Here is a 25115-nt window from a genome sequence, read left to right on the forward strand (position 1 = left end):
GGATTATAGGCATGAGCCAACACACTCAGCCCCCAAAAAACTTTTTTTAATAAATAAAAGAGGCACGAGTGTCACCACCTCGTGGCCCCCACGGCGGCCACCCAGAAACACCGACGCTCAGACAACGCCACCCTCGATGCAGTCCCAGATGGGCTGCAGCCAGGACAAAGGAGGCCCGTGGGCATCCCTTCACCCACTTAGTCCACAAGCGCTTCCACTTCCTATGCGCCAGGGCTGAGCCAGGAACTGGGAGGTCGGTGGCTGCCTCCACACCAGGCTGGAGCAGGGCGCTGGGAGAGGGACTCAGGTCACGTGCAGCAGGCCACAGAGGAGGGGCCGTCAGCTCTCACTGGGTGGTCAGAACGGCCTAAGAGACAGGCTTTCCCCTGGATTCAAATCCTTCCCCTCTTCCCCTCCTCCACTGCCTCCTGGACGTGAGTGGCCTCGGGCAGGGAGGCAACCATCTTTCTGCCATCTTCTTACCTTTAGTGTGGGAAGTGCCTTCGCCTGCCTCTTATGGAGCCCCAGGCACAGTAAGTGTGACATTTACCATGGGAACGGTTAGGATTCTCACTCCGTAGAAGGTAAGGAAACCCATGGTATGTCTTTAAGTACGAATCAAGAGACAGAGGAGGCCCTCCACAGCCATGAGGGCCAGCTGCTTGCTTGGGGCTAAGGCTGTGGGTCCCAGCAAGGAGCAGCCCTCGACCCAGGGCATGGCAGGCCCCGTCAGAGCAGAAACCAGCTGCATCGTGGTTGCTGGACGGTGGACCCAGGGGGCACACACTTGTGGTCCCAGCGACTCTGAAAGGCGGGAGGATCGCTGGAGCCCAAGAGTTCAAGGCTGCAGTGACCTATGATGGCACCTCTGCACTCCAGCCTGGGTGACACAGTGAGACCCTGGCTCAAAAAGAAAAGAAAGGGGAAAGAGGGAGAGAGAGAGGGGTGGGGGGAAAGAGAGAGAGGAGAGAGAGAGAGAAGAAAGAAAGGAAAGAGAGAGAGAGGAAAGGAAAGGAAATTGGTTGGAAACGTGAAGAAAGACGTGGGGGAGAGGAAGTAGGAACCTCCCAGGAAGCCCTGACCTGGGTCTCGTCTTCACGGAAATAAAATTTTAAATGAACAGTCCACTCGTTCATTTGTTCAGGAAACACTGGTTGCAGGTCTGAGGACACAGATGGACAAAACCAGGGCTTGTCCTACAAGGTAGGGTCCAAATAGGCCTCATGACATAAATAGGCAAAATGCACCTCTGAGGAGCCTAGAAGGAGCAAGCCCGTCACACAGCTGGTCCCGACAGGACACCCAGCCTGGGCACAGGCAGTGCCGCCTTTAGCAGACACGTTTCTAGACATCACAGGTCATGGTAACACAGTTATAACTTCCACCAGGAATCATTCTGCTGATACTGGGAGCAGCCAGCACTTCCTGGGGAGTTCTTTTCACGCGACACCTCCTCCATCTTCCCAGCACCCAGCCAGGTGTGGATTCCACCTGCCCAGTGCCCGTGAGCCGCATCTACTCACCACGGCTTCCATGCAATGACCAGATGAAGACGTCAGGCAGACAATGTAAACAGCTCTTAGAGTGCCTCGGACATTTCACCTGCTTAACCCCATCTGATAAGCACCCAGACAAGGAGGCCGGTGTTTTCCTCTCAATTTGCCACTGGAGAAACTTGGCCCCAGAGAAACCAGGGGGCTGGCCTGGCCTGGGGCCACAGAGCTGACAGGAGCCTGAATCACCCCCACCGTTGGACTCCAAGCTCTGGGCCGTGCCCTCTGGCGCCAGCTGGAATCCATTAGGTGAGCTCTGCCCATCCTCCATGCTGGTGGCTAAACTGGGAATTCCAGTTGTGAATTGCAGCTAAATTTCCTGGAGTGATCTCAAGCTCCCTGTCACTCTGCACAGCACCCATTGTTCCCATTTCACCCACTATTGAGCACATCCCCCATATTCTTCTCAGTTGTTTGCCTGACATTTACAAGGAGACACCCCAGACAGAAGGCCGGTCCCATGGCCTCCATAACTAGTCCTAAGAGGACACCAGGCAGAGGAGGTGGAGGATTAAAACCTGGCGTATGATGAGTGGATGAGTCCGGCCTAATCACGCTCTGCACTGTGGCTGGTGACTCAGGGTGCCGATGAGAGGCAGAGCACCAGCGTCTGTAGCCAGCATCTGGCAAAGCGGTCCCAACCCCCACTCAGACACTGGGCCACTGCCTGACCTCGGACAAGTCACTTCATCTCTCAGCATCCCGAGAGATGAAGTTTCCTCTTTGCAAGACAGCAGGAACTATCTGCTTAGACGCTGGGGTGGGAGAAGGAGATAAAATGAGTGGGAAGCCGCCCACGCTAAGTATGCAGTAGGTGCTTACTACGTGTCCCATGGTATGGAGCTGCAGCTGGGCTGCTTCAGTCACTGGAGGTCGGAGTCACCAGTGGAATTTGTGGATGGGTCACACTGCTGCGTTGGCTCATGGACGCATACAGCACCACACTCGGCCCCTTGGTTACTGTTATCTTTTAATAGCTAAACTGAAAGTGAATTGGAATGCTGGGCCTAGGGCGGGGAGCTTCTGGCTGGACAAACTCAGGTGTGGTCTGTCTGGGCTCGAATCGCCAGCCTCACCGTTATCCACAAAAGGAAAAATTAAGCCAGGGGAACAGCCAGTACCTGAGACCTGTGGGTACCAAGATAGTCCACGTGGGGGAAGGGAAAGCCCAGTAACCGTGAGACCCAGAGGGTGTGGTGTGCAGGAATCGTTCCATGTGACAGATGGGCATCCTCAGCTTCCTGTGAAACTTGCGCTAAAATGGTTGTGAGAGCAGCTATGTGGTGGACAGTATCTCTAATTGTAAATGCTACGGAGTAAAAGGGCCTGTTTGGGTTGATCAGGACCCACGGCTCACTGTCGGGCACTCCCTGATCAGTACATGTGATCCGGCTGCACGGCAGGTTGTTCCTGAGGGAGCACCCCGCCTGGCAGCCTGGGTGAAAGCCACCGTAAAGTCCGTTTGCCCTCAGAAGGGGACTGCCCAACTCTTTCTACAAATGCCAAGTGCAGCACCCCAGATGAAGCAACTGATGCTCCTCATATGCAAGCTGTGTGGGACTGGCTTTGCGGTGACCAGGACGTTCACCCACAGAATATACCCGTTACCTAGCTCATGGCAAATGCTGTGGCTAAGGGGCCCCTTCCATGTGGGAACCCCGGGTGACATTATTCCTACAGAATCAAACAACAATTTAAGAAATTCTCTCAAATTTGTTCTTGTAGGGCCGGGCATGATGGAGGACACCTGTAAGCCCAGCATTTTGGGAGGCCAAGGCAGGCAGATTACTTGAGGTCAGGAGTTCAAGACCAGCCCGGGCAACGTGGTGAAACTCTGTCTCTGCAAAAAATAATTAAAAAAAAAAAAAAAAAAACGCTGTTGCAGCTTTCTTTCAGATGCTAAGAAAATATTAGGGTAATTAAGGGAAAAAATGGGAAAGTGAAAAGCAGGCCACGTTTTCTAGTGCTCCAGCTGGTTACATATTATGGTCCGTTCTCGTGCAGATTTTAAACCGATGGGCAAATTTCATCAAGAAAAATTCAGAGCTCAGAGTTGGACCTGCAACTATAGAGCTCCTAAGTTCTTTGCCTATTTCCCTATTTTCTTTTCTGCCTGTTTTAAATCTGCTGTTATCTTTCTACTGGTATTGACATTAAAACCACTATTTGCATCCAGACTTTCTTTTTTTTTTTTTTTGCATACTGGTGAGTCTGCACTGATACCTCATGGCTGGAGCTCTGAAGTAACAGCTACAGGATTTTGTACGTATGTGTGCGTATGCTTAGATGTGCTTACATGTATGTATGTGTGTTATGTGTTGTAGCTGCAGGTATCAAATTGGCTTAAAAATAAGAGTGCTCATAAATCAATAAGTCCTAATGCCTTTCCAGTTAATGTGACTTAAGTAAACCTTTTATAAATAAGATGGCTTTAAAATTATAGGTAAAATAAAATTAGAGATGTCTTCAGAATTATCTGCATTCCTTGTTTAAATTTATTGATCAAGCAGTTTTACATTTATCTCTGCTAGATGTTATAAGGTGTCAAGGTTTGGCGTGAAAGTTATAAAACTATAAATCTAGGCTGAAGCCAAATGACCTTTGTATAAGTTTTGATAAGGAAGGTATTTACTAATGTTCATTTAAGGAAAACAGCAAAATCCTGAGTTATTGACAAAAGTCCCATTTATTTAACCTTAAGTTTCTCACTCAGGTAAACGATACTCACAGGCTATAAAAATGGTTAACGGAAATAACTTTAAATGATGACTACCCCAGCTTTCATAAGTAATCTAACTAAACTATTAAAAATAAATAATTAGGTAAATGTAATAGAATAAATAATTATAAACAAGATGGGTGTGGTGGCTCACACCTGTAATCTCAGCACTTTGGGAGGCTGAGGCAGGCTGATCACCTGAGGTCAGGAGTTCAAGACCAGCCTGACTAACATGGTGAAACCCTATGTCTACTAAAGATACAAAAATTAGCTGGCATGGTGGAGGGCACCTGTAATTCCAGCTACTTGGGAGGTTGAGGCAGGAGACTCGCTTGATAGCAGTAAGCGGAGGGTGCGGTGAGCCGAGATCATGCCATTGCACTCCAACCTGGACACCAAGAGCAAACGCGATCTCGAAAAAAAAAGAAAGAAAAGAAATGCACTAATATATAAAGAGTTGGTTAGAACAACAAAATGTCCTTTTTTTGTTGTTTTTTAAGATGAGCTTTCACCATGATGGCCAGGCTGGTCTTGAACTCCTGACCTCAGGCGATCCACCCACCTTGGCCTACCAAAGTGCTAGGATTACAGGCGTGAGCCACCATGCCCGGCCCAAAATGTTCTTTTTTTTTTTTTTTTGAGACAGAGTTTCGCTCTTGTTACCCAGGCTGGAGTGCAATGGCGCGATCTCGGCTCACCGCAACCTCCGCCTCCTGGGTTCAGGCAATTCTCCTGCCTCAGCCTCCCGAGTAGCTGGGATTACAGGCACGCACCGCCATGCCCAGCTAATTTTTTGTATTTTTAGTAGAGACGGGGTTTCACCATGTTGACCAGGATGGTCTCGATCTCTTGACCTTGTGATCCACCCGTCTCGGCCTCCCAAAGTGCTGGGATTACAGGCTTGAGCCACCGCGCCCGGCCAAATGTTCTTAACATATTGATTTATTCTTAATAAAACTGTAAGATATTTTAATTTTTAACCCAAAAGTTCGAGTTTTTTCGCATCTTGCTCATAAACCAACAATAAAATTCTAAGCCCCCCAAGTGATGGACGCCCCCTCTCCCCAGTCAGTCAAGGACACCCAAAGAAACCTGAAAAGCTAGCACAGGCCATGGTGAGAAGTGGGTTGGACAAGCCTCATTATTCTCTCCGCCCTTTGTAATTAAGCCCAGCTGAGCAGCGTTAACAGTAAAACGGAGACTTAAGACTGACACAACAGACTGTGTAGCAATAAGACACCAAATTCCAGCCGGACTCAAGCACAGCATCACATGACAAACAGCAGGCCCTGAAAGAAACTCCAGTCTTTTACCACAAAATACATTCCTTTGACATATTTTGAAATGACCCTACAAGGCTGTCTCTTGCGGAGAAAATCTACATGCTGCAGAGAATCCCCTCCATTTCCAGATCTTTCCCCTGATCCAGGAGAGAATTAGCTAAGAGTCTGGCCCCTTTTTATGTCTGATCAGAGCTCTGAAGCTTGCTCCCCGGAGGCTTCGTCTGCATCATAAACGACCTTGGTCTCCACAATCCCTTAGCTTAACCCGGACACTTCTTTCTATTGATTCTAGGTCTTTTTCTTTCTTTCTTTCTTTCTTTTTTTTTGGGGGGGGGATGAAGTTTTGCTCTCCTTGCCCAGGCTGGAGTGCAATGGTGGGATCTCCACTCACTGCAACCTCCACCTCCCGGGTTCAAACGATTCTCCTGTCTCAGCCTCCCGAGTAGCTGGGATTACAGGTGTGCACCACCACACCCAGCTAATTTTTGTATTTTTAGTAGAGACGGGGTTTCAACCATGTTGGCCAGGCTTGTCTTGAACTCCTGACCTCAAGTGATCCTCCTGCCTTGGCCTCACAAAGTGCTGGCATTACAGGTGTGAGCCACTGCGCCCGGCTGATTCTAGGTCTTTAAATCATAATCCTAACTGTTTAAACCAACTGCCAGTCAGAAAAGCTCTGAATCCACCTAGGATCTGGAAGCCCCCATTTCCAGCGGCTCTGCCCCTCCAGACTGAACCAGTGTGTACCTTCTAAGTATTGACTGACATCTGCCTGTCACTTCAGTTCCCCTTGTGAAAGGAAATTAAATTTTGGGACACCAAGCTCATTTAGCCAAGGGGAAAAGTCAAGCTGGGAACTGGGTCATGAAAACCTGGCTCCGCCTTCCGGTTCCTGAGTAAGATGGCAGCAGGAAGAAAAGTACCCGCCGCCCCCATATTTTGCCCACAAGTAAATTCCTGGAGCTCTTCAAACTTCATCACAGCAATGCGAATTGCTGGCTTATCTTTGCAGGTGCAGTCACCCTGGCCCCCCACCAGACCCAAATGGATACCTGATGACCCCCTGCCCCATTTTGTCTGTGTTACGTAAAATCCGCACGTTTTTCCTTTGCCCCTTTCATTTGAAAACTCTGCACTTCTCAATATCCTGCCCTTTCCCATTTAAATGTGGAGCCCCCAAAATCATCTTCAGAGAAAGGCATAGACCCGTCTCCCGGGCACATCCTTAGGGTTGGCAAATAGATCTCTTAAAACGATTGAGACTTGATCATTTCCTTCGACGGACACCCTAAAATGCACAAAATCAAGCAGTAACGCAACCGCTTTGGACACGTGTTCCCAGTACCTCCTGGGGCTGTGACATGGGGGGCTGTGATCCTCACATTCAGCTCACAATAAATCTCTTCGAATAGTTTACAGAGTGTGATTCTTCCTCAAGATGCTACGTTCAGCTTTCTGTCCCATCTGAGATAATAACTCTCCCCCTCAGCTCCTCTTTTTTCCTCAGATGTTAATCACTGTTGTGATCTGATGCTAAAAACGTTTTATCTTAAAGTTCTAAAGGACATTTTCTTCTAATATAACATTCTGTACTCTTTGCTGTTCCTAATATGCCTAAATTGTTCTAGGAACCCCAAAACCGTCCCTTATGACCCAGGACACACTCTTCCTATGTCTAATTCATTCAAGTCCCATTTTTATTAGTTTTGACGTGCAAGGCCATCTAAACGGATTTCCCAGAGGAAAAAGAATCAGACTGCAGAATTGGGTTTTTGGTTTTGGTTTTGTTTTCGCTTCTGGTAACTGACCTAACAAACATATTTCATGTTTTGGGGTTTGTTTCTCTGTCATCCAGGCTGGAGGGCAGTGCTGCCATCGTGACTCACTACAGCCTTCACCTCCTGGGCTCAAGCAATCCTTCCACCCCGGCCTCCCAGGTAGATGGGATGACAGGCACATGCCACCACACCCAGCTAATTGTTGTATTTTTTTGTAGCTATGGGGTTTTGACACGTTGGCCAGGGTGGTCTCAAACTCCTGGGCTCACATGATTTGCCCGCCTTGGCCTCCCAAAGTTCTGAGATTACAGGCGTGAGCTACCGCACCTGGCTGTATTTTGTTTTATTGAAATAATTCCTATGTCATCATTAAGTTTTTTATTTGCTTACTGAAACTGAGATTTAAAAAAATTAATACATCCATGTAACTTTCTGTATTGCTTATTTATTTCTTTTGAGATGGAGTTTCACTCTTGTTGCCCAGGCTGGAGTGTAATAGTGCAATCTCGGCTCACTGCAACTTCTGCCTCCTGGGTTCAAGCGATTCTCCTCTCTCAGTCTCCCAAGTAGCGAGGATTACAGGCATATGCCACCATGGCTGGCTAATTTTATATTTTTAGTAGAGACAGGGTTTCACTGTGTTGGTCAGGCTAGTCTCGAACACCTGACTTCAGGTGATCCACCCATCTCAGGCTCACCTCGGGTGATCCATCCATCTCAGCCTCCCAAAATGCTGGGATTACAGGTGTGAGCCACCGTGCCAGCCTTGTATTGCTTTTAAAGTCCTTGTGCTGTGCAGTTACAAGGATTTGACTGTTGGTGTGACAGCCTGCTTTTTCCCGGACGAAAAGCTGCTCGGGCCTTATGTCAGCCTTTTTGAGCTGAGCAGACGTCATCTTGGCTTCTTCGTTTTAGTAGCCTTCTGCCTACTATAGTATACAGCAAGGTCGGGCTGACTCTGGGCACCCAGGAATGGCTTTGCTGAGAAGAGGCTGAGTCAAGCGGTGTCCGCAGAGCCTGGAGACGCAGCTGCAGTGGGCGCCCAAGCCCCCTTGTCCAGGAGTTGTGTGTCTTCCATGACAGCTGCACTCCTCACACCTGGCACTGTTTTATTTCTTATGTATCAGTTTTTTCTTTTGACTTTTTGCTTACTCTGCCATGGTAAAAACTTTGTTTCAGCTAGGTACCCCCCCTTCCTGTTAAAACTAGTGTATAAAAGACCACCTGACTTTTTCTTCGGGGCCAAGAGAATTTTGGGCGACTTATAGTTCATTCTCAGAGGGTGGCGAATCCTGGACTCGCTCGGGTACAACACTGGGTCTAAAAAGGAACCAAGTCCTGCTACATCTGAAACACCAAGAGCAGTTAAACCTCATCTTCAGACCCAGGAGAAGATGACACGCAAAATAAGCTGCACTGATGAGACTCAGGGCCGGAAATCAACACCGTTCACCCTCTCAAGGCCAAGGTGCTCTCATGGAAGAGGTGGTGCGTGAGATTGTAAAGACAAATTCTGAGAGATAAAATGTAGTTCAGAGTTTCTCTATAAATTAAACATTAACATCAAAGGCACACTGGTAGAAGACCAGTATCTGGGCCTGTGTCGGATGAACAAGGTTCTGGGAGCATTAACCCACTCTTTAATAATAATAAAATTGTAGCTCTGGTCAGCGGCTCATCCCTGTGATCCCAGCACTTTGGGAGGCAGAGGTGGGGACGTGGATCACGAGGTCAGGAGTTTGAGACCAGCCTGACCAACATGGTGAAATCCCATCTCTACTAATACAAAAATTAGCCAGGTGTGGTAGCACACACCTGTAATCTCAGCTACTCAGGAGGCTGAGGCAGGAGAATCACTTGAACCCAGGAGGTGGAGTTTGCAGTAAGCCGAGATTGCGCCATTGCACTCCAGCCAGGATGACAGAGAGAGACTCTGTCTCAAAAAGTAATAATAATTGTTGGCCGGGCGCGGTGGCTCCCACCTGTAATCCCAGCACTTTGGGAGGCCGAGGCTGGTGGATCATGAGGTCTGGAGATCAAGACCATCCTGGCTAATATGGTGAAACCTCGTCTCTACTAAAAATACAAAAGTTGGCCAGGCATGGTGGCGGCAGCCTGTAGTCCCAGCTACTCAGGAGGCTGAGGCAGGGGAATAGCTTGAACCTGAGAGGCAGAGGTTGCAGTGAGCCGAGATTGCACCATTGCACTCCAGCCTGGGCAACAGAGTGAGACTCCATCTCAAAAAAAAAAAAGAAAAGTTAAAAAATAGAAAAAAGAAGAAATAATTATAATTGTGTGAACACTGGGGATTAGTTTTCTTAATAAATAAATTTTAAAAGTAAAAAAAATAAAAGGTTATAAAAAGGTTTATGGAAATTATATCTTATGGTCAAGATAATTAAAAGATTTGTTTATTTGGTTAAATTTAGCAGGATAAGTGATATATTCTGTAGAGGTAAAATTTGTTTTTCTCTCTTTTGAACCAGATTTCTGTGTAACTACCCTTTAAGAAAACTAAAAAAAAAAAAAAAAGTGGGGGCTCAGGAGAGACAGAGGGAGACAAATTTAATTGACTTCATGCTGTCTTCATCAGGTCACATCGTCTGAGAAGTCTCCTCTCAAAGAGTAAAAGTTTTTGCCTTTTTTATTTAAAAAAAAATACCTTTGCGTCAGCACTTTAGCTAAATGAATGAATGATACGTGAGACCCTGTTTTGTGATAGCAAGAGTTTTAAACCTTTGCTGTTTGACAGGCCTTCCAGAATTAAATGATTAATTCAGTCCTTTGACCTCATTCGTTTTTTTGATATTAGGTCCCTGAAGTTCACAAGAGGCAGATTCAGCTCATTTGGTACATTAAAATCATACAGGAGGCGTTGAATATGACATGATATTTGACTTTCTTTGGATTATATAGATATGCATGGTACCAGACTGCTATGATTCTGGTATATCTTAGTATATGTTATCAATAGCAATTCTGATTATGTTAAATTGTTGCATGCCACAGAAATAACCAGATTTCCTTGTCCGTTGTGTCTTCAACTATGGCTGTTCTAAGACTTTTGTTATCCACAGTTGTTTTTAGTTTAATCTTTTCATAGGGTGGTTTATAATCAGCTATAGACTTCCGAGTCTATATTCTGAGTCCAAATAATATTTTCAATTTTTTTCAATCTGATAACTTTAACGACGGTGCCACTGGAATGGAGATAAAAATTTCCAGGGCTCTCATGGAGAGCCGAAGTATTCCTGAGTCTTGCTGGTCCACTATCAAGCACAACAAGAGTTAACTGAATGGACTGAACTAACAGTAGATTGAAATTATCTTTTATTTATTTATTTTTTACACTGAGTCTTGCTCCGTCACCTAGGCAGGAGTTCAGTGGTACAATAGCTCACTGCAACCTCCGCCTCCTGAGTTCTAGTGATTCTCCTGTCTCAGCTTCCCAAGTACCTGGGACTACAGGCAGCCGCCACCGGGCCCTGCTAATTTTTTTTTTCTTTTTTGTATTCTTAGTAGAGATGGGGTTTCACCACGTTGGTCAGGCTGGTCTGGAACTCTCAACTTCAAGTGATCCACCCGCTTCAGCCTCTCAAAGTGCTTAGATTACAGACGTGAGCCTAAAATCATCTTTTAGGACTCTTTGTTTAAAACATTTGTTGATTCTTTTCATTTTTTCTTCTTTTAAGCTATTTACACCTTTAAACAATTGAACAAGGTAAACTTTTATGAGCAAAATTTAAAACATAATTCCTTTCTCTCTGCTTAATTTCTCCAAAATTTGAAAACTATCTGTCAGTACTCTTAATCTACAGCAATAGAGTTATTTGCATAGGTTCAATCAGAATTTGTTTTATCCTACAGCAGGACAGCACTGGACTAGAATGACATCTTCAGATTGCCTGGAGAAAATCAAGCTGACCTACAGAGCTGATAAAAATCCCTTGGAAAAATCGGCCTCATACTTTGTCCTTTACAGGGTCCTAACCTGTGGTCAGAACGCCACATTCTGATGCGCCCAGGATCCCTAAGTTTTCTTGGGACTTTGAAAGGAGAGGAAGTCACCCAATTCGTACAAGTATCTGCAGGCACAGATCGGCCGCTGGCTGGGCTCCAGCCTTTTGAATAGGTCTAATCTTAGATTCTTCATGAAAAAGTTTCCAGCCAAGAAAAAAAGTCTTTAAATCTATATGGCAAATGATAATTCTTGCTGTACTTTGTGCAAATAATCAAGCTAACTATCAGAAAATTAAAACTTAATTTTACAAATAAATTGGTCCTATGATTTTGTCTTTAACGAAATTGGGGAATTGGAAAGAGAAAAGTTGTGTTTCAAGAAGAACTATAGTACGCTTGTTGTTAGACTGTAGCCTTGTCCAATAGTATCGTGTTTTTTAATTTTTAGTAATTTTCTACAATTTGGACTGAATCCTAAAATTTTTCATGGCTACAAGTCTCCAAAATAATATTTTCAATTTTTTTCTTTCTTTTCATTTTTTTTTCCTCTCCATTTTTTCCTGATTCAGGATCACAAAAAATTAAAGCTGTGGCTTTCCTTAAGCTCTGCGAACTGAAGCTAGACAAACTTTGGAAGAAAATAGCAGTGACCTATTTATATATTTGCACATGGACGACTCACGCCTGCCTGCTGATGTACGCACTTCAGCGCCATACGGCCGGTGTCACTTTTCCAGGATCATTGTTACCCGTTTTTTGTTATTCCTCCCACTTTCTTTCTCTTTCCTCCCCTTTTTTTTTTTTTTTTTTTTTTTGAGACTCAACACTTAGAACCTACAACAAATGAGCTTTCCTAACCATATGGGACCTAAGCCACCTGAGAACAAAGCATCTCAGCCATGAGAGCAGTCAGACAAAACCCAAACCCAGAGGCTCATTTCCTTCTAAGATGCTTTCTCAAAACATTTTTTTAAACAGGGGTGGGAGGAGAACAGTGAAAGGGAAATGAAAATCTTGGGACCACAACTCACTATGTCAAAAGGAAAAACAGGAGGCGGAAAGCCCAGTCCCGCGAGAGGCCCCTCCTCTACGCAGATAGACATCTAAGCGATAGATGCTGCAGATAAAAAGGTGCTCAGAGGCAACAACTCCAAGAGCACAAGACGAATACCTAAAGCACTCTCTTCAAACCTGCTCCTCCTCTCTTGCAACATGTGGACTCACGAATGCACCCATACCCTCCCTTTTCCCCTCCAGCCTGCTTTCCCCTTGAAAATATCAAAGCCCTCAAAATCATCTGAGTTCTTTTCTTCTGGGCATGTCCTTAACCTTGTCAAAATAAACTTCTAAACGGATCGAGACTTGTCTCAGTTACTTCTTGGTTTACAAAGACGAACCGAAGATTCAGGTGCTGCTGCTGCTGCTAAGGATGGCGGTGATGGCGGTGCTGCTGGCGCTGGCGGCGATGATGCTGATAGGCAGTGACAACACGGGTGATATGCACAATTGCCCTCACGTGTCCCAGGCACCATGCTAGGCGCTTTATTCATTTATTTATTTATTTATGAGATGCAGTCTCCCTCTGTCACCAAGGCTGGAGTGCAGTGGTGCCATCTTGGCTCACTGCAACCTCCACAGCCCAGGTTCAAGCAGTTGTCCTGCTCAACCTCCTGAGTAGCTGGGATGACAGGCATGCACCATCACACCCAGCTAATTTTGTATTTTTAGTCAAGATGGGGTTTCACCATGTTGGCCAGGCTGGTCTCGAACTCCTGACCTCATGATCCGCCCACCTCGGCCTCCCAAAGTGCTGGGATTACAGGTGTGAGCCACCGCGCCCAGCCTAGGTGCTCTCCTGTGTTACTCCATTCAGTCCTCTGGCCAAGCCTGTGCAGTAGATATTGTTATTACCTCTGTTTTTGAAATGAGGAGACCAGCCCCCAGGGAGGATGAAAACCTCACCCAAGGCCCTGCGTGTGGTCAGTGGTGGAACTGAGAGGCAGGCTGTTTACCTCCGCATGCTGTTGCAAGAATGCCTGAGGTTAGGTGGGAAAGAGGCTGTGAAACGCCAGGCCCGGAGGCCTTCTCTGAGAACATTCTCAGAGCAGGGGAGGAGGGTGAGAGCAGGACCCCCGGGAGGTGTTCAGATGCTTCAGCAAACAGAGCAGAAAAGCTGGTTCCTTCATTCCAAGCAGACCGACCCACAGGTCAGAGCAAGATGTGATTACATGTCTTAACATCCATCATCCACCACTCAATAAACATTTACTGAGAGCCCCGCAAAGACTAGCGACTCTCAGGGAAGACTTCCCTGCTGTGCCAGCGCGCCAGGCTGGCTGCAGAGTCCTGGGCTCAGTGGGCCCCTCTTCGCCCCAGGCAGTTCCTCCTGCCGCAGCCCAGCCCCTTCCCAGGGGGAGCTCGCTCACCTCCAGCCGAGAGCCCGAGAGAGCCCTGGGCGGTGGCGAAGTGACTGCACTTACCTCTCTCGAGCTCCACGCTCAGTGCCCCACATCGGTGACAGGACATGGGCTTCGGTGGAATTATTCACACGGTGGAGCCGACAGACACTTCACCCCAAGGCTTCTTTCCGTCCTGCCAGCTGGTTGTTCAACACTGAGCAGCACACCACTGTCCAGCCCCGGCCCTCCCCCAGCTGTGACCTCTGCAAGGCCAAGTCTGGGACCCTGAGGCATGGAGGAGGAGTATGAACGACCTGCCGGAAGCCTCGGACAGTGCGGAGACCCCACAGCCAGCGGGCTGGTAGGAAGGGCAAGACCCCAAACCAGATCCCTTTCCCGAGTGAAGCCTTTGCAGCTGAGTGTCCTCCATCTGATGCCACAAAGCCAAGGCCAGGCCAGGACAGGTGCTCGTCTGTGGGAGCGAGGGAGGGAGGCTGCCTCTGAGTGCCTGGCACAGACAGAAACTAACCCACCAAGCGCAGCCTCAGGTGTCATCCATTCAGATGGCGGGGTGGGGGGCTGAGGCTCAGAGCCAGTGAATGGGTGAAAGGGTTTGCGAAGGCCTGCCTGAGTAACTCAGCCCGTCTGACACTTGCGCCCCGCCCCCGCAGAGAGACACCCTAGGTAAAGCTAGAGACAACCTCACCCCCTCAAACACAGTGCAATGGCACCTGGTCCACGCTTGACCTCTGGGCCTGTTTGATCCCTTAAGAGGCAACTTTGGTCTCTGCTAGGCTCTGAGCCCTTCCAGAGACTGCACATCGTAGGTGCTCAACAGATGATTGTGGAATGAAAGAATAGTTGAAAAAGCATAGTTCTCATGACTGGATTATGACAATGGTATCAGTCAGGGTTCAATCAGAGGAGCAGAACCTGTGGGAGGTTTATCATAAGGGATTTATTGCAAGGAGTTGGCTTAGAGGATCATGGAGCCAGTGAGGCGAGTCCGAGTCTGTGTGGCGGGCCATCGGCGGGCCTGGCTGGAAATTCAGATGGGCTGCAGCTGCTGCCCGGGATTGATTCCACTCTCAGGCCCTTCAACTGGCTGCATCAGGCCCACCCGGGAGATCTAGGACAATTTCCTTTAGAGACAGCTGATTATGGACTTTAATCACACCCACAATAGCTTCCGAGCAACACCTGGATTCAGGTTCAACCAGACACCTGCACCATCGCCTAGCCAAGCTGACAGCCAAGACAGGCCTCCCAATGGCCATCAGAGTGAGCTGGAGACACAGCTCGTCAGGATCACCACTGCCCCTCACTGGAGGCCTGTGTGCCTGCCCGTCTCCCCTTGAGCCCCTCGGGGCTGGGGTCTTTGCCTTGGTCTTCCCTCGATCCCAGGAAGTGAGCAGGTGCCAGGGAATACTGCTGCCCCAAACATGCAGGTGGTGACCGCCTCGCCCAGGGCCCACTGCAGAACCTGCACCCGGGACAGACGGTGGAGTGCAGGTGTCTAATTTGGGTGATCCTGTGCTGGTTGGCACCCCTTCCTGCTGAGGCTGAACCGGCATTTCCAGGGACCCTGCCATCCACGCCACCAGAGACCTCCCTGAACTAGAGCAGTTTCTCCCCTCTCTCCACCCAGACTCACCTGTCCAGGATCCCATCCGTGAGGCCTGGCTCTCTGCCGGTCAATGAGGGGGGCAATGCACACCTTTGAGGAGAGCTTCGCAGCATGCTCCCACCTTGAAGCCAGAAGATCCAGCTTTGGGCAGGCTCCGCAGCCTGGGTGAGCCCTCACCCTCACCGAGCCTCAGCGTCCCTGTTTGCAAAATGGGGGAAGCAACACCCCTCCTGCACAGCCCAACTCTGGAACAATAAACGTGCGCCAAGATGCCAAGGATTCTCATCCTGCCCTGTGGCTCGGTGCTGGCCAGGGAAAGGGTGGCCAGTGAGGGCTGGGCCCGGCTCCACACTCAGGATGATTGAATTCTGTGTGGAGGCTCTGGCTGGGCTTCCAGGACAGGCCTGGGTGGGGCTGGGGGAGGGCAGGAGCGTACGGCGGCCACCTGCCCTTTGTAGAGTCCTCCCAGATCCCAGCTCCCACCCTGGAAACACGGAACAGTGGGAAACATCACCGCCTTCCTTGAGGCACAGCTGACGCTAAGACAGAGAAGGCGACCTGTGATCTCAAGGAAGACCAGGAAGTAGAGGGTGCAGGTGACCCTCACAGCCCTTCCACGAGCTACTCTTCATCACTGCCACCTCTCGGGGGGAAAGCCAGCCAAATCTGTGCCAAGCCAGGAAGCCAGTGCTGGGGACAGGGTGGGCAAACTGACGGGCAGGTGGCATCGTCCGTGCCCTGATTAATCAGTGTCCCCCAAACACACCTGAGCCAGCACCCAGGCTCCTCAGGCAGGTGCTGGGTCACAGCAATGATCAAGGAGGGGTGGCCTCTGGGTGGACATAGAGACAGATCTGGGCACAGAGAGGTGAGGGTTCAAGAGGAGCAGATGGGAGGCCCCCAGCCCAGCCATGAGCATCAGGGCGAGCTCTCAAAGGGAAGGGCCTGTGCCAAGAGCTGTGGGCGGGGGCGGGAGCTGGGAGGAGGCGAGGAGTGACCCTCGCAGGGGGAGAGGCATGGGTGCCAAACACTGCAGTGTGGGACTGGGTCTGGGCGGAGGGGGTATGGGAGGGACACAGGGGCCCCCCCGAGCTGGGGAAGGGCTGCCCCACTTGTCCCGGGGAGGGGACGCCAAGGACCTGAGCCTGGATGTGGCAAGGAAGGAGGCTCACAGCGCCCACTTCGCAGATGAGAAAACTGAGGCTGCCCAAAGGCCCCGCCTGTTCTGGCTGCCTTGTAATCATGTTGGCTTTGGGGTAAGGACGCTCTCTTTCCACGAAGGGTTAGCAGTCTGAGAACCTTCTTCACACTAAAAATTCCCTCCCAAACCCACTTTCCGCTTCTTCACAGGGCCCTGCCGGGCCTCACACCACAGTAAAGAGCCACAGGGTCCCCTCATTGAGTGCTCAGGTCACACTGCCCTCGGGCCCTCTACACAAAACCCTCAGGCCCCTCCTCACCTCCAGGCCTCGGGACCAATCACACAGGAAGAAGTCTCCGGGTTTGTTTGTTTGTTTTTTACAAGAGGAGAAAAATACCCAACAGAAAACTGACAAAGTAAATGAACAGGAAACTCACCAAAAAAAGAAGAAGAAAAAAGCAAGTAAATAGCGTACGCAGATGAGCCATGGCAAAACGTGCCAAAGGTGGTCCCAGCCAGGCACGGTCGCTCACACCTGTAACCCCAGCACTTGGAGAGGCTGAGGCGGACGGATCACCTGCGGTCAGGAGTTGGAGACCAGCCTGGCCAACATGGTTAAACCCAGTCTCTACTAAAAATACAAAATTAGCTAGGCATGATGGCGTATGCATGTAATTCCAGCTAGTTGGGAGGCTGAGACAGGAGAATCACTTGAACCCAGGAGGCAGAAGTTGCAGTGAGCCATGATCACACCATTGCACTCCAGCCTGGGCAACAAAAGTAAAACTGTCTCAAAAAAAAAAAAGAAAGAAAAAGAAAAGGTGGTCCCAAGGTCCTAGTCCTTAAAGCTAGGTAAAGAAGAGGGAGTTCTTCACCACCTAGGCTGGTAAAATTGCCTCCCAACGGTGACTGGGAACAGACACAGGTTTTTCACTCACCCTGCCGGCAGGGAGGGACAGCCTGGGCATCGATACCAAAACCAGGCTTATCCTTAGGCACAGACAATTTTAAATCCGCCCCACAGTCATTTACTGAGTGCCTACAAAGCCTGGCAGCTGTTCGTCCAAGCGTTTAACACCGAGGAGCCTAGCACACGAGTCCAGTGGTTCGGACACGCGGAGGCCGGCGTGTTTGTTTCACACCCACCTGGACAGCCCATTCCCCACGCATGGAAGCACCAGGAGCTGTGAGACCCATGAGCCAGCTCTGCACGCAAGGCACGGGAATCTGCCCAGGCTTATGGAGTCAATTAGAAAATAACACAGGGGATGGTACATGGCAAATCATACGATCTCACTGTGCGTCCACATCTGGGTGTGCACACAAGGGCCTGGGGTGTGGAGGGGGGTGACTCTCGTGTGCCCAGAGAAGACCCTGAAATGTTATTCCTCAAAAGACCAGCGTCTCTCTGGTCATGGGGCTCCATCGATATTTTTTCCTCTAATTTTCTGTATATTTCTTTTTACTTCTTTATATCCCTAAGACATTTTTTAAAATAAAAATGCTATTTTCAAAACAATGTTGTTTAGTTACCCCCAGAGAACTCGTGGAAAAATACACATCAGCTCTCTTAGGTATTTCACTCTTGAAGAACAGCTTGGAGTGGTTTCCTCTGCAGGCTGGTGACAGGGCTGGAGTGCCCATGGCAGGCCCTGCCAACCTCCCCTTGCCAAGGACCCTGGATCCAGATGGCCACTCCTGACAGCCTCCCTCCTCCTGCCCTGGGGTAACCCAGGGCTTCCAAGCACCAGAGCAATCCTTAGGAGCTACAGTTGACCCTTGAATAACGTGGGGTTAGGGGCACCAACCTCCCGGGCAGCCAAAAATCTGTGTACAACTTTTGACTACTCCAAAACTCTTTTTTATTTTTATTTATTTATTTTTTTGAGACAGAATCTTACTCTGTTGCCCAGGATGGAGTGCAATGGTGTGATCTTGGCTCACTGCAACCTCAGCTTCCTGGGTTCAAGTGATTCTCTCCTGCCTCAGCCTCCCAATTAGCTGGGATTACAGGTGCACACCACCACGCCCAACTAATTTTTGTATTTTTAGCAGAAATGAGGTTTTACCATGTTGGCCAGGCTGGTCTTGAACTCCTGACCTCAGGTGATCCGTCTGCCTCGACCTCCCAAAGTGTTGGGATTACAGGTGTGAGCCACTGCGCCTGGCTGACACCCCCAAACTCAATAAGAGCCTACTTCAGGCAGAAGCCTTACCAATAACATCAACAGTCGCTGAGCACAAATATAAACTGTATTCTAACAATGAAGGAAGTATCTTACAACCTAGCTTCAAAGAAAAAATTAAGAAAATCATAAGGAAGAAGAAATGTATTTACTGTGCATTGAGCGGAAGTGGACCACTGTGAAGGCCTTCATCCTCACTTCATCCTCATCATCTTTACAGTGAGCGGGCTGAGCAGGAAGAGGAAGAGGGCTGGTCTTGCTGGCTCAGGGGTGGCAGAGGTGGGCGAAAATCCAAATACAAGTGGACCACACAGTTCAAACTTGTGTTTTTCAAGGGTCAACTGTAGTTAAAAATCCATTCATTCAGGCCGGTGCGGTGGTCTACTCAGCGCTTTGGGAGGCCGAGGCAGGTAAATCACGAGGTCAAGAGATCGAGACTATCCTAGCTAACATGGTAAAACCCCGTCTCTACTAAAACTACAAAATTAGCTGGGTGTGGGGGCGCACACCTGTAGTCCCAGCTACTCGGGAAGCTGAGGCAGGAGAATCACTTGAATCTGGGAGGTGGAGGTTGCAGTGAGCTGAGATCACGCCACTGCACTCCAACCTGGGTGACAGAGTGAGACTCCATCTCAAAAAAAAAAAAAAGAAAAAAGAAAGAAAGAACTGCTGGCTGGGTGCAGTGGCTCACGCCTGTAATCCCAGCACTTTGGGAGGCTGAGGCAGGTGGATCACCTGAGGTCAGGAGTTCGAGACCAGCCTGACCAACATGTTGAAACCCCTATCTCTACTAAAAATAGAAAAATTAGCCAGGCGTGGTGGTGGGCACCTGTAATCTTGGCTACTCAGGAGGCTGAGGCAGGAGAATCACCTGAATCTGGGAGGCGAAGTTTGCAGTGAGCTGAGATGGCACCACTGCACTACAGGCTGTGTGGCAGAGGGAGATTCCATCTCAAAAAAAAAAAAAAAAAAGAACTCAGTATTACTCTCCGGCTGCCCCTCCCCTTCACAGTCACATGAGGAACAGGAAAAGCTGCTGCGATGCCGTTGGCCTAGCCAGCCTGCCAGAGCTCCGGGGCCAGGAGCCAGGATCAGAGCGAATACAGCTGCAAGGCACCTGGCCCCTGGGCCCTGCTGATGAAGACGCTGTCCTGCACCCTCCCTTCTAGCCATCTGCAGCCCCCAAACCACGCTGGCTACCTGGCAAGGTCCCCGGAGCTCTCTCCCCAGCTTTCAAGAGCTGGAGGCCTCCGAGAGGGGTGACTGATGCTGAAAACAGCTGGTCTGTGCTGGGGACCAACCCTGAGGTGGCAGCCCTGGCTGCATGGCCAGCCTAGCCTGGGGCTCTGGCCTTTGGGTCTCACCCCTAGCCCTGCAGCCCCAGAGTCTAATGGCAGATCCCTTCACTCATTTTACAGACAGGGAAACTGAGGCCCCACAGGTTGTTCATAACAAATCACGCTGGAAGATGGCACAGGCCCCTTTTAAATGTGGGAAGCAGAGTCCGTGCTGGAAGAGAGCTAGGGAGGCCACAGGTCAGTTATTAGGACAAGGACCGGCTCACCCTTGCAGTCACTCAACAGGCAAGCACTGAGCATAGGGTCTGGGCTGACACCTGCTGGGCCCGGGGACCTTGAAGCAGATGCAGCGCAGTCCCAGCTTCGGGTTACCCACAGCAGAGACGCTGGCATGTGTGAGGCACCAGAGGCCAGACGAGCCCCTCATCCAGCGCCTAGAAGCTGCTGCCAAGATTCCATTTATCACCCGGGGTCCCCGCATACCTGGCACCAGGCAGGAGCATGAGAAGGCCCTTTGTTGGGTCATTTAAAGGCACCATGCCCAAACAGATCTTACTGCCCACAGGCCTGAGACTGTCAGGACCCAGAGGAGCACATGCCCAGATTGAGGAAGGGTCTGTGTTGGAAACAGATGCTTGGTGCTGCAAGAAAAATCAACACTGAGTAAAAGGGTCTTTTAGCAACGCAATTTTTACCTCCTGGACTGCAGGAAGGGTACTTGCTAGCCATTGTGCCACAAGAGTGCATTGAACAAAGGAAAACACACACATTTATTCCTTATGCATTCGGGGTCGTCCTTACTGCTGTGTCTGATCTCCAATGGCTGGAGCCAGACCTCACAATCTAAACTAAAACCCGATTGGCCAACAACTTAAACCTTTCTAAACAGGTAAAAGCAATGGAGAGCTGGGACCTGCCTGTGAGCACGTCCAGCACAGGTATCTTGGTTAAGTATAAGAACACAGAATGTACTACGTGCCTGTGAGCACGGCATGTCTCACAGCTACATAGGATGGGGCTTCACAAAGAAGTATTAGCACATTTATTCTTTTTTTTTTTGCAATTTTTTAAGTTTATTTGATATATTTGACGATCAGCGATTAGTTCTCATCCACGTTGACTGTCTGTAGATTTTTGAAAGTGGTAACAGGCACATAGGTAACCAAAGTATAGAGCTTATTTGGTGAATCTTCATCCTCATACGTTTTCTGGACAACCGCACACGGATTCGGTATGGGACATTCCTTATTCCTTTGGCCCAGACAGCTTTGTTGAGCCTGGTATCAATGCGCACATCTGGAGTTCCCAGCTCCTTCATAGCAAATTTCCAAATCTCTCTGAGTGCCCGAGTGGCACGCTTCTTGAAGCCCACTCCATGGATGCGCTTGTGAATGTCGATGGTGTATTCCCGGGTCACCACCTCGCTGATGGCAGAGCGGCCCTTTTTCTTCCCGCCACCCTTCTTTGCAGGAGCCATTTTGCCGGGTCCGAGGTGGAAAGGAAGCAGCACATTTATTCTTTAACAAGAAAGGAAACTTTGAAGAGGAACTTTTACTTCCCACAGTCTGCAATGGTTCCCTAGAGGTGAGGCCCGGTGGAGAGTCAGAGGCAGGGAGAGTGACACTAGGGTGGAGGCGGGACAGCGTTCCAGCAGAGGGAACAGCATGTGCAAAGACCTGAGGTTAAGAGGAAGAAATTTCAGGCTATCAGAATAAAGGAATACATTAACTTTACCAGTGAGCAAGTTCCCCACTCCTGGAGGTATCTAAGCAAGGGTGATGTCCAAGAACAGGGCCAGGACCTGCAGCTGGACAGAGGAGCAAGAGGAGCCGCAGATGCCTCGAGGTTCGAGCTGGACAGCTGGAGGATGGGGATGCCCTTGGCAGGGAGAGAACTCCAGGAGAGCTGCGGGCAGGAGAGGGACTTAAGTCATGGGCGGTGAGGATGGGGAGAGGCGGCTGGGACGCGTTTGGAAAGGGCAGCCGATCAGAGCCACACCCCCAGGAGACAGGCCCTGCAGTCCAGCCAGCCGGGGTGCGGGCAGGAGCAAACCCACACCCTCCACTGTCCCTGCTGCTCCGCTGCAATCACCCAGTCACAGGGCCATCACACTGAACCCTGCGGACCAGGGACCGTCTTAGCACTGCCATGCTCCATCCCAGGCCGGAGCTGCTTCCCTGGACACCCCAACATTAATTCTCAGTAATTAATGTGAGCCCAGAGGCCACACCAAAAGTCTCATTCTTCATCCCCTATCAGGAGATAACAGCTTCCCAGGCTGCGCCCTCCATTCCATTCCCAGGTCAACTGCCATTCTTCAGTCAGGTCCCAGGCCAGGCTTGGCCACCCATGTGCAGTCCTTCCAACAAACAGACCAAATAAGACAGTTCTTACCCCCGCCTTATGCATGGGACACTTGCATCGCAGTCCTGTAAGGTGGCAGCTGAAATCGACACACCCATCAGGATTTGGCTCTGCTCTGTATGAAGAGAAAACCCAGATAAGATAGAGGTTTTCTCTCTTGCACGCGGGAGTCCAGAGGGAAGAAATCTGGGGCCAGAAGGCAGCCCCATGGTCATCAGAGACTCAGGCTGCATCCTTCTGTTCCACGGTCCTTAAAGAGTAGCTTGTATCTTCAAGGTCACCTCCTGCCACAATATGGCTGCTGGAGCTCCAGACATTACATTCCAAGTTCCAGGCAGAAGGCAGAAGGAAAGGGAAGGCAGAGGGAAAGGATTATACAAACAGCCGGTCCATGGCCAATGGGGCACAGTGGCTCATGCCTGTAATCCCAGCACTTTGGGAGGCCGAGGCAGGAGGATCAACTGAGGCCAGGAGTTTGAGACCAGCCTGCCCAACGTGGCAAAACCCTGTCTCTACTAAAAATACAAAAATTAGCTGAGCATGGCTATACATGTCTGTAATCCCAGCTACTTGGGAGGCGGAGGCAGGGGAATAGTTTGAACCCAGGAGGCAGAAGTTACAGTGAGCCAAGGTCATGCCACTGCACTCCAGCCTGGGCGACAGAGCAAGACTCAGTCTCAACAATACAAGCAAGCAAACAAACAAATAGCCTGCACTCCTTTGAAGATTTCCAGTAACCACGTTCAGTGAGTCCCATTACATCTCTTTGACCATTGGGTCACAAGGGAAGATGAGGACGCAGTCTCTCAGGCCAGCCCGTGCTGGGCTGGCACTTGCTGCCCTGCTCCCCGCCTCATTCCTGCCGTGAATGATCAGTACCTGTGCGCTTCTCAGCCTCCCAGGCCAGCTGGTCTCCAGGTAGCATCCTGCAGCAGGAGACGGGGATAGGGACGGAGGAGGCAGCTGAACTCTCCTGCTGTTTCCAGTTCTTCACGAAGTCTCTAGACACCTGCAGTGCCAGCAGCCATGTCCTTGGTAGTGGCTGCAGCTGTCCAAGGTAGCAGCTTCTCAGGGGCCGCAGATGCTGACAGCATCTCCACCAGCAGCAGGCCCAGACTCGGGGTCAGCCCCGCTGGCTCAGCAGCCTCTGATGTCGGAGCATTCCTTGCGTTTCCTCTCTCTCCTGCGGCCCTTCCAAACGCTCTGACCACAGCACTGGACTAAATCCCCCCGGCTTGAAATTCCTGGATGGGTTTCTGCTTTCCAGGCTGTCAGTGGGGCAGCATAAACTCAGGATTCTGTCAGAAAGAAAGAAGGGGGGCCGGGCAAAGAGGAAGTAGCTCCCAGTCTCTGCCAGCCCAGCTCAAAATCCAACTCGCACCATGAATATGGAAGACCCAGGCCCACAACCCACAGTTCTCACGGACTCACGTGCTTGTTAGGAATGAGGGGCTGTAGCTCGAAAGCTTAACCCAATTTACGGACAAAACTTAAGGCATGCAATTTCCCTACTGTAGAAACCTCTGGAATGCGCCTTCACAGAATATCAGGATTCTTCCCCTTGCCATGAGAAATAGGAATAAAAAAATAAACGTTTGTCCCATGCTAGCTAGCAGGGAAGGTGGCGTCAGGCTTGGGAACATGTCACTCGTCCAAATAAATAAAAGGGAAGGCAGTAATAGGGAAGCTAACTGCTTCAAAGCAGCATCTTGTCTTCGTCCAGCTTCTGCTGCTGGCAGAATACTGCATAGCGCTGGCGTCTGGGGAACGGTCATCCCATGGCGGAAGGCGGAAGGGGACACATGTCTAGAGAGATTCCTGGGAGGCATGCGGGACGTGACCTAAGGGGCCAGGCGTGTAACACAGGAAGGGCCTGGTGCTGCTTGGGAGCACTGGGGAGGGAGCATTCAGGATGATTCTCCGGGTTGGACTCTCGGTGCCCAGGTGGGCGGCGGTGTGCCATCAGGGTGCGGGTGGGGGGACCCCCCACTCCCAGGTCCTGGTCAGCACCGCCTTGGTCAGGCTGCCTGGCAATGATGCTGCTCTGAGTGACTGTCCCCATCGTTATTTTCCCCAGAGCAGTTGGCTTGCGCTTCAGGTCCTAATTATATGGGGTTGCAGCTGCGTGTGTCCCAGGCAGTGGGCAGGGGGGGCACCAGGGTCTGCAGGACGCAGGCTGGGATTGGTCCCGCAACCCTATGTTGGCAGCAAAGAGCAGTAACTGCTTCCCAAAGGGCTGTTGGAGATTCGCCGAATGTCCAGAGAGTGAACCACGAGCCAGCAGCTTCCTGTGATCGCTGCACCCTTAGGACTTGTCCTAGCAGCTTTCGGGAGTGGCCACATCGGGACTCCACCAGGGCTGTGCCTGCACCTGCGTCTCCTGTGTCTCTCAGGACTGTGGCAACAGCCTTGCTGAGGTCCTCTGGGCTTCCCTGGCTCCGTTAAAGCCCCTTAAGGCTTCAGGTCTCTGGAGGAAGAACTAAAATCCCTTGAGGAAGGAGACCCTTAATCCCCTTCAGCCTTCTCAATTACAAAATTCCGCAGCCCTTTATGCTAAAAACCCTTAATAAACTAGGTATTGATGGAACATACCTCAAAATAATAAAAGCTATTTATGACAAACCAACAGCCAATATCATACTGAATGGGCAAAAACTGGAAGCATTTCCCTTGAAATCTGGCACTAGACAAGGATGCCCTCTCTCACCACTTCTATTCAATATAGTACTGGAAGTTCTAGCCAGAGCAATCAGGCAAGAAAAAGAAATAAAGGGCATTCAAATAGGAAAGGAGGAAGTCAAATTGTC

The 25115-nt window shown here is 49.9% G+C and overlaps 1 pseudogene; it reads right to left on the bottom strand.

The window, feature by feature from the left end:
• Positions 1–20995: 20995 nt before the first annotated feature.
• Positions 20996–21442, bottom strand: LOC108311585 (annotated as a pseudogene).
• Positions 21443–25115: the final 3673 nt, after the last annotated feature.

Source organism: Cebus imitator, unplaced genomic scaffold, assembly GCF_001604975.1.
Source record: "Cebus imitator isolate Cc_AM_T3 unplaced genomic scaffold, Cebus_imitator-1.0 Scaffold117, whole genome shotgun sequence".
Lineage (NCBI taxonomy): Eukaryota > Metazoa > Chordata > Mammalia > Primates > Cebidae > Cebus > Cebus imitator.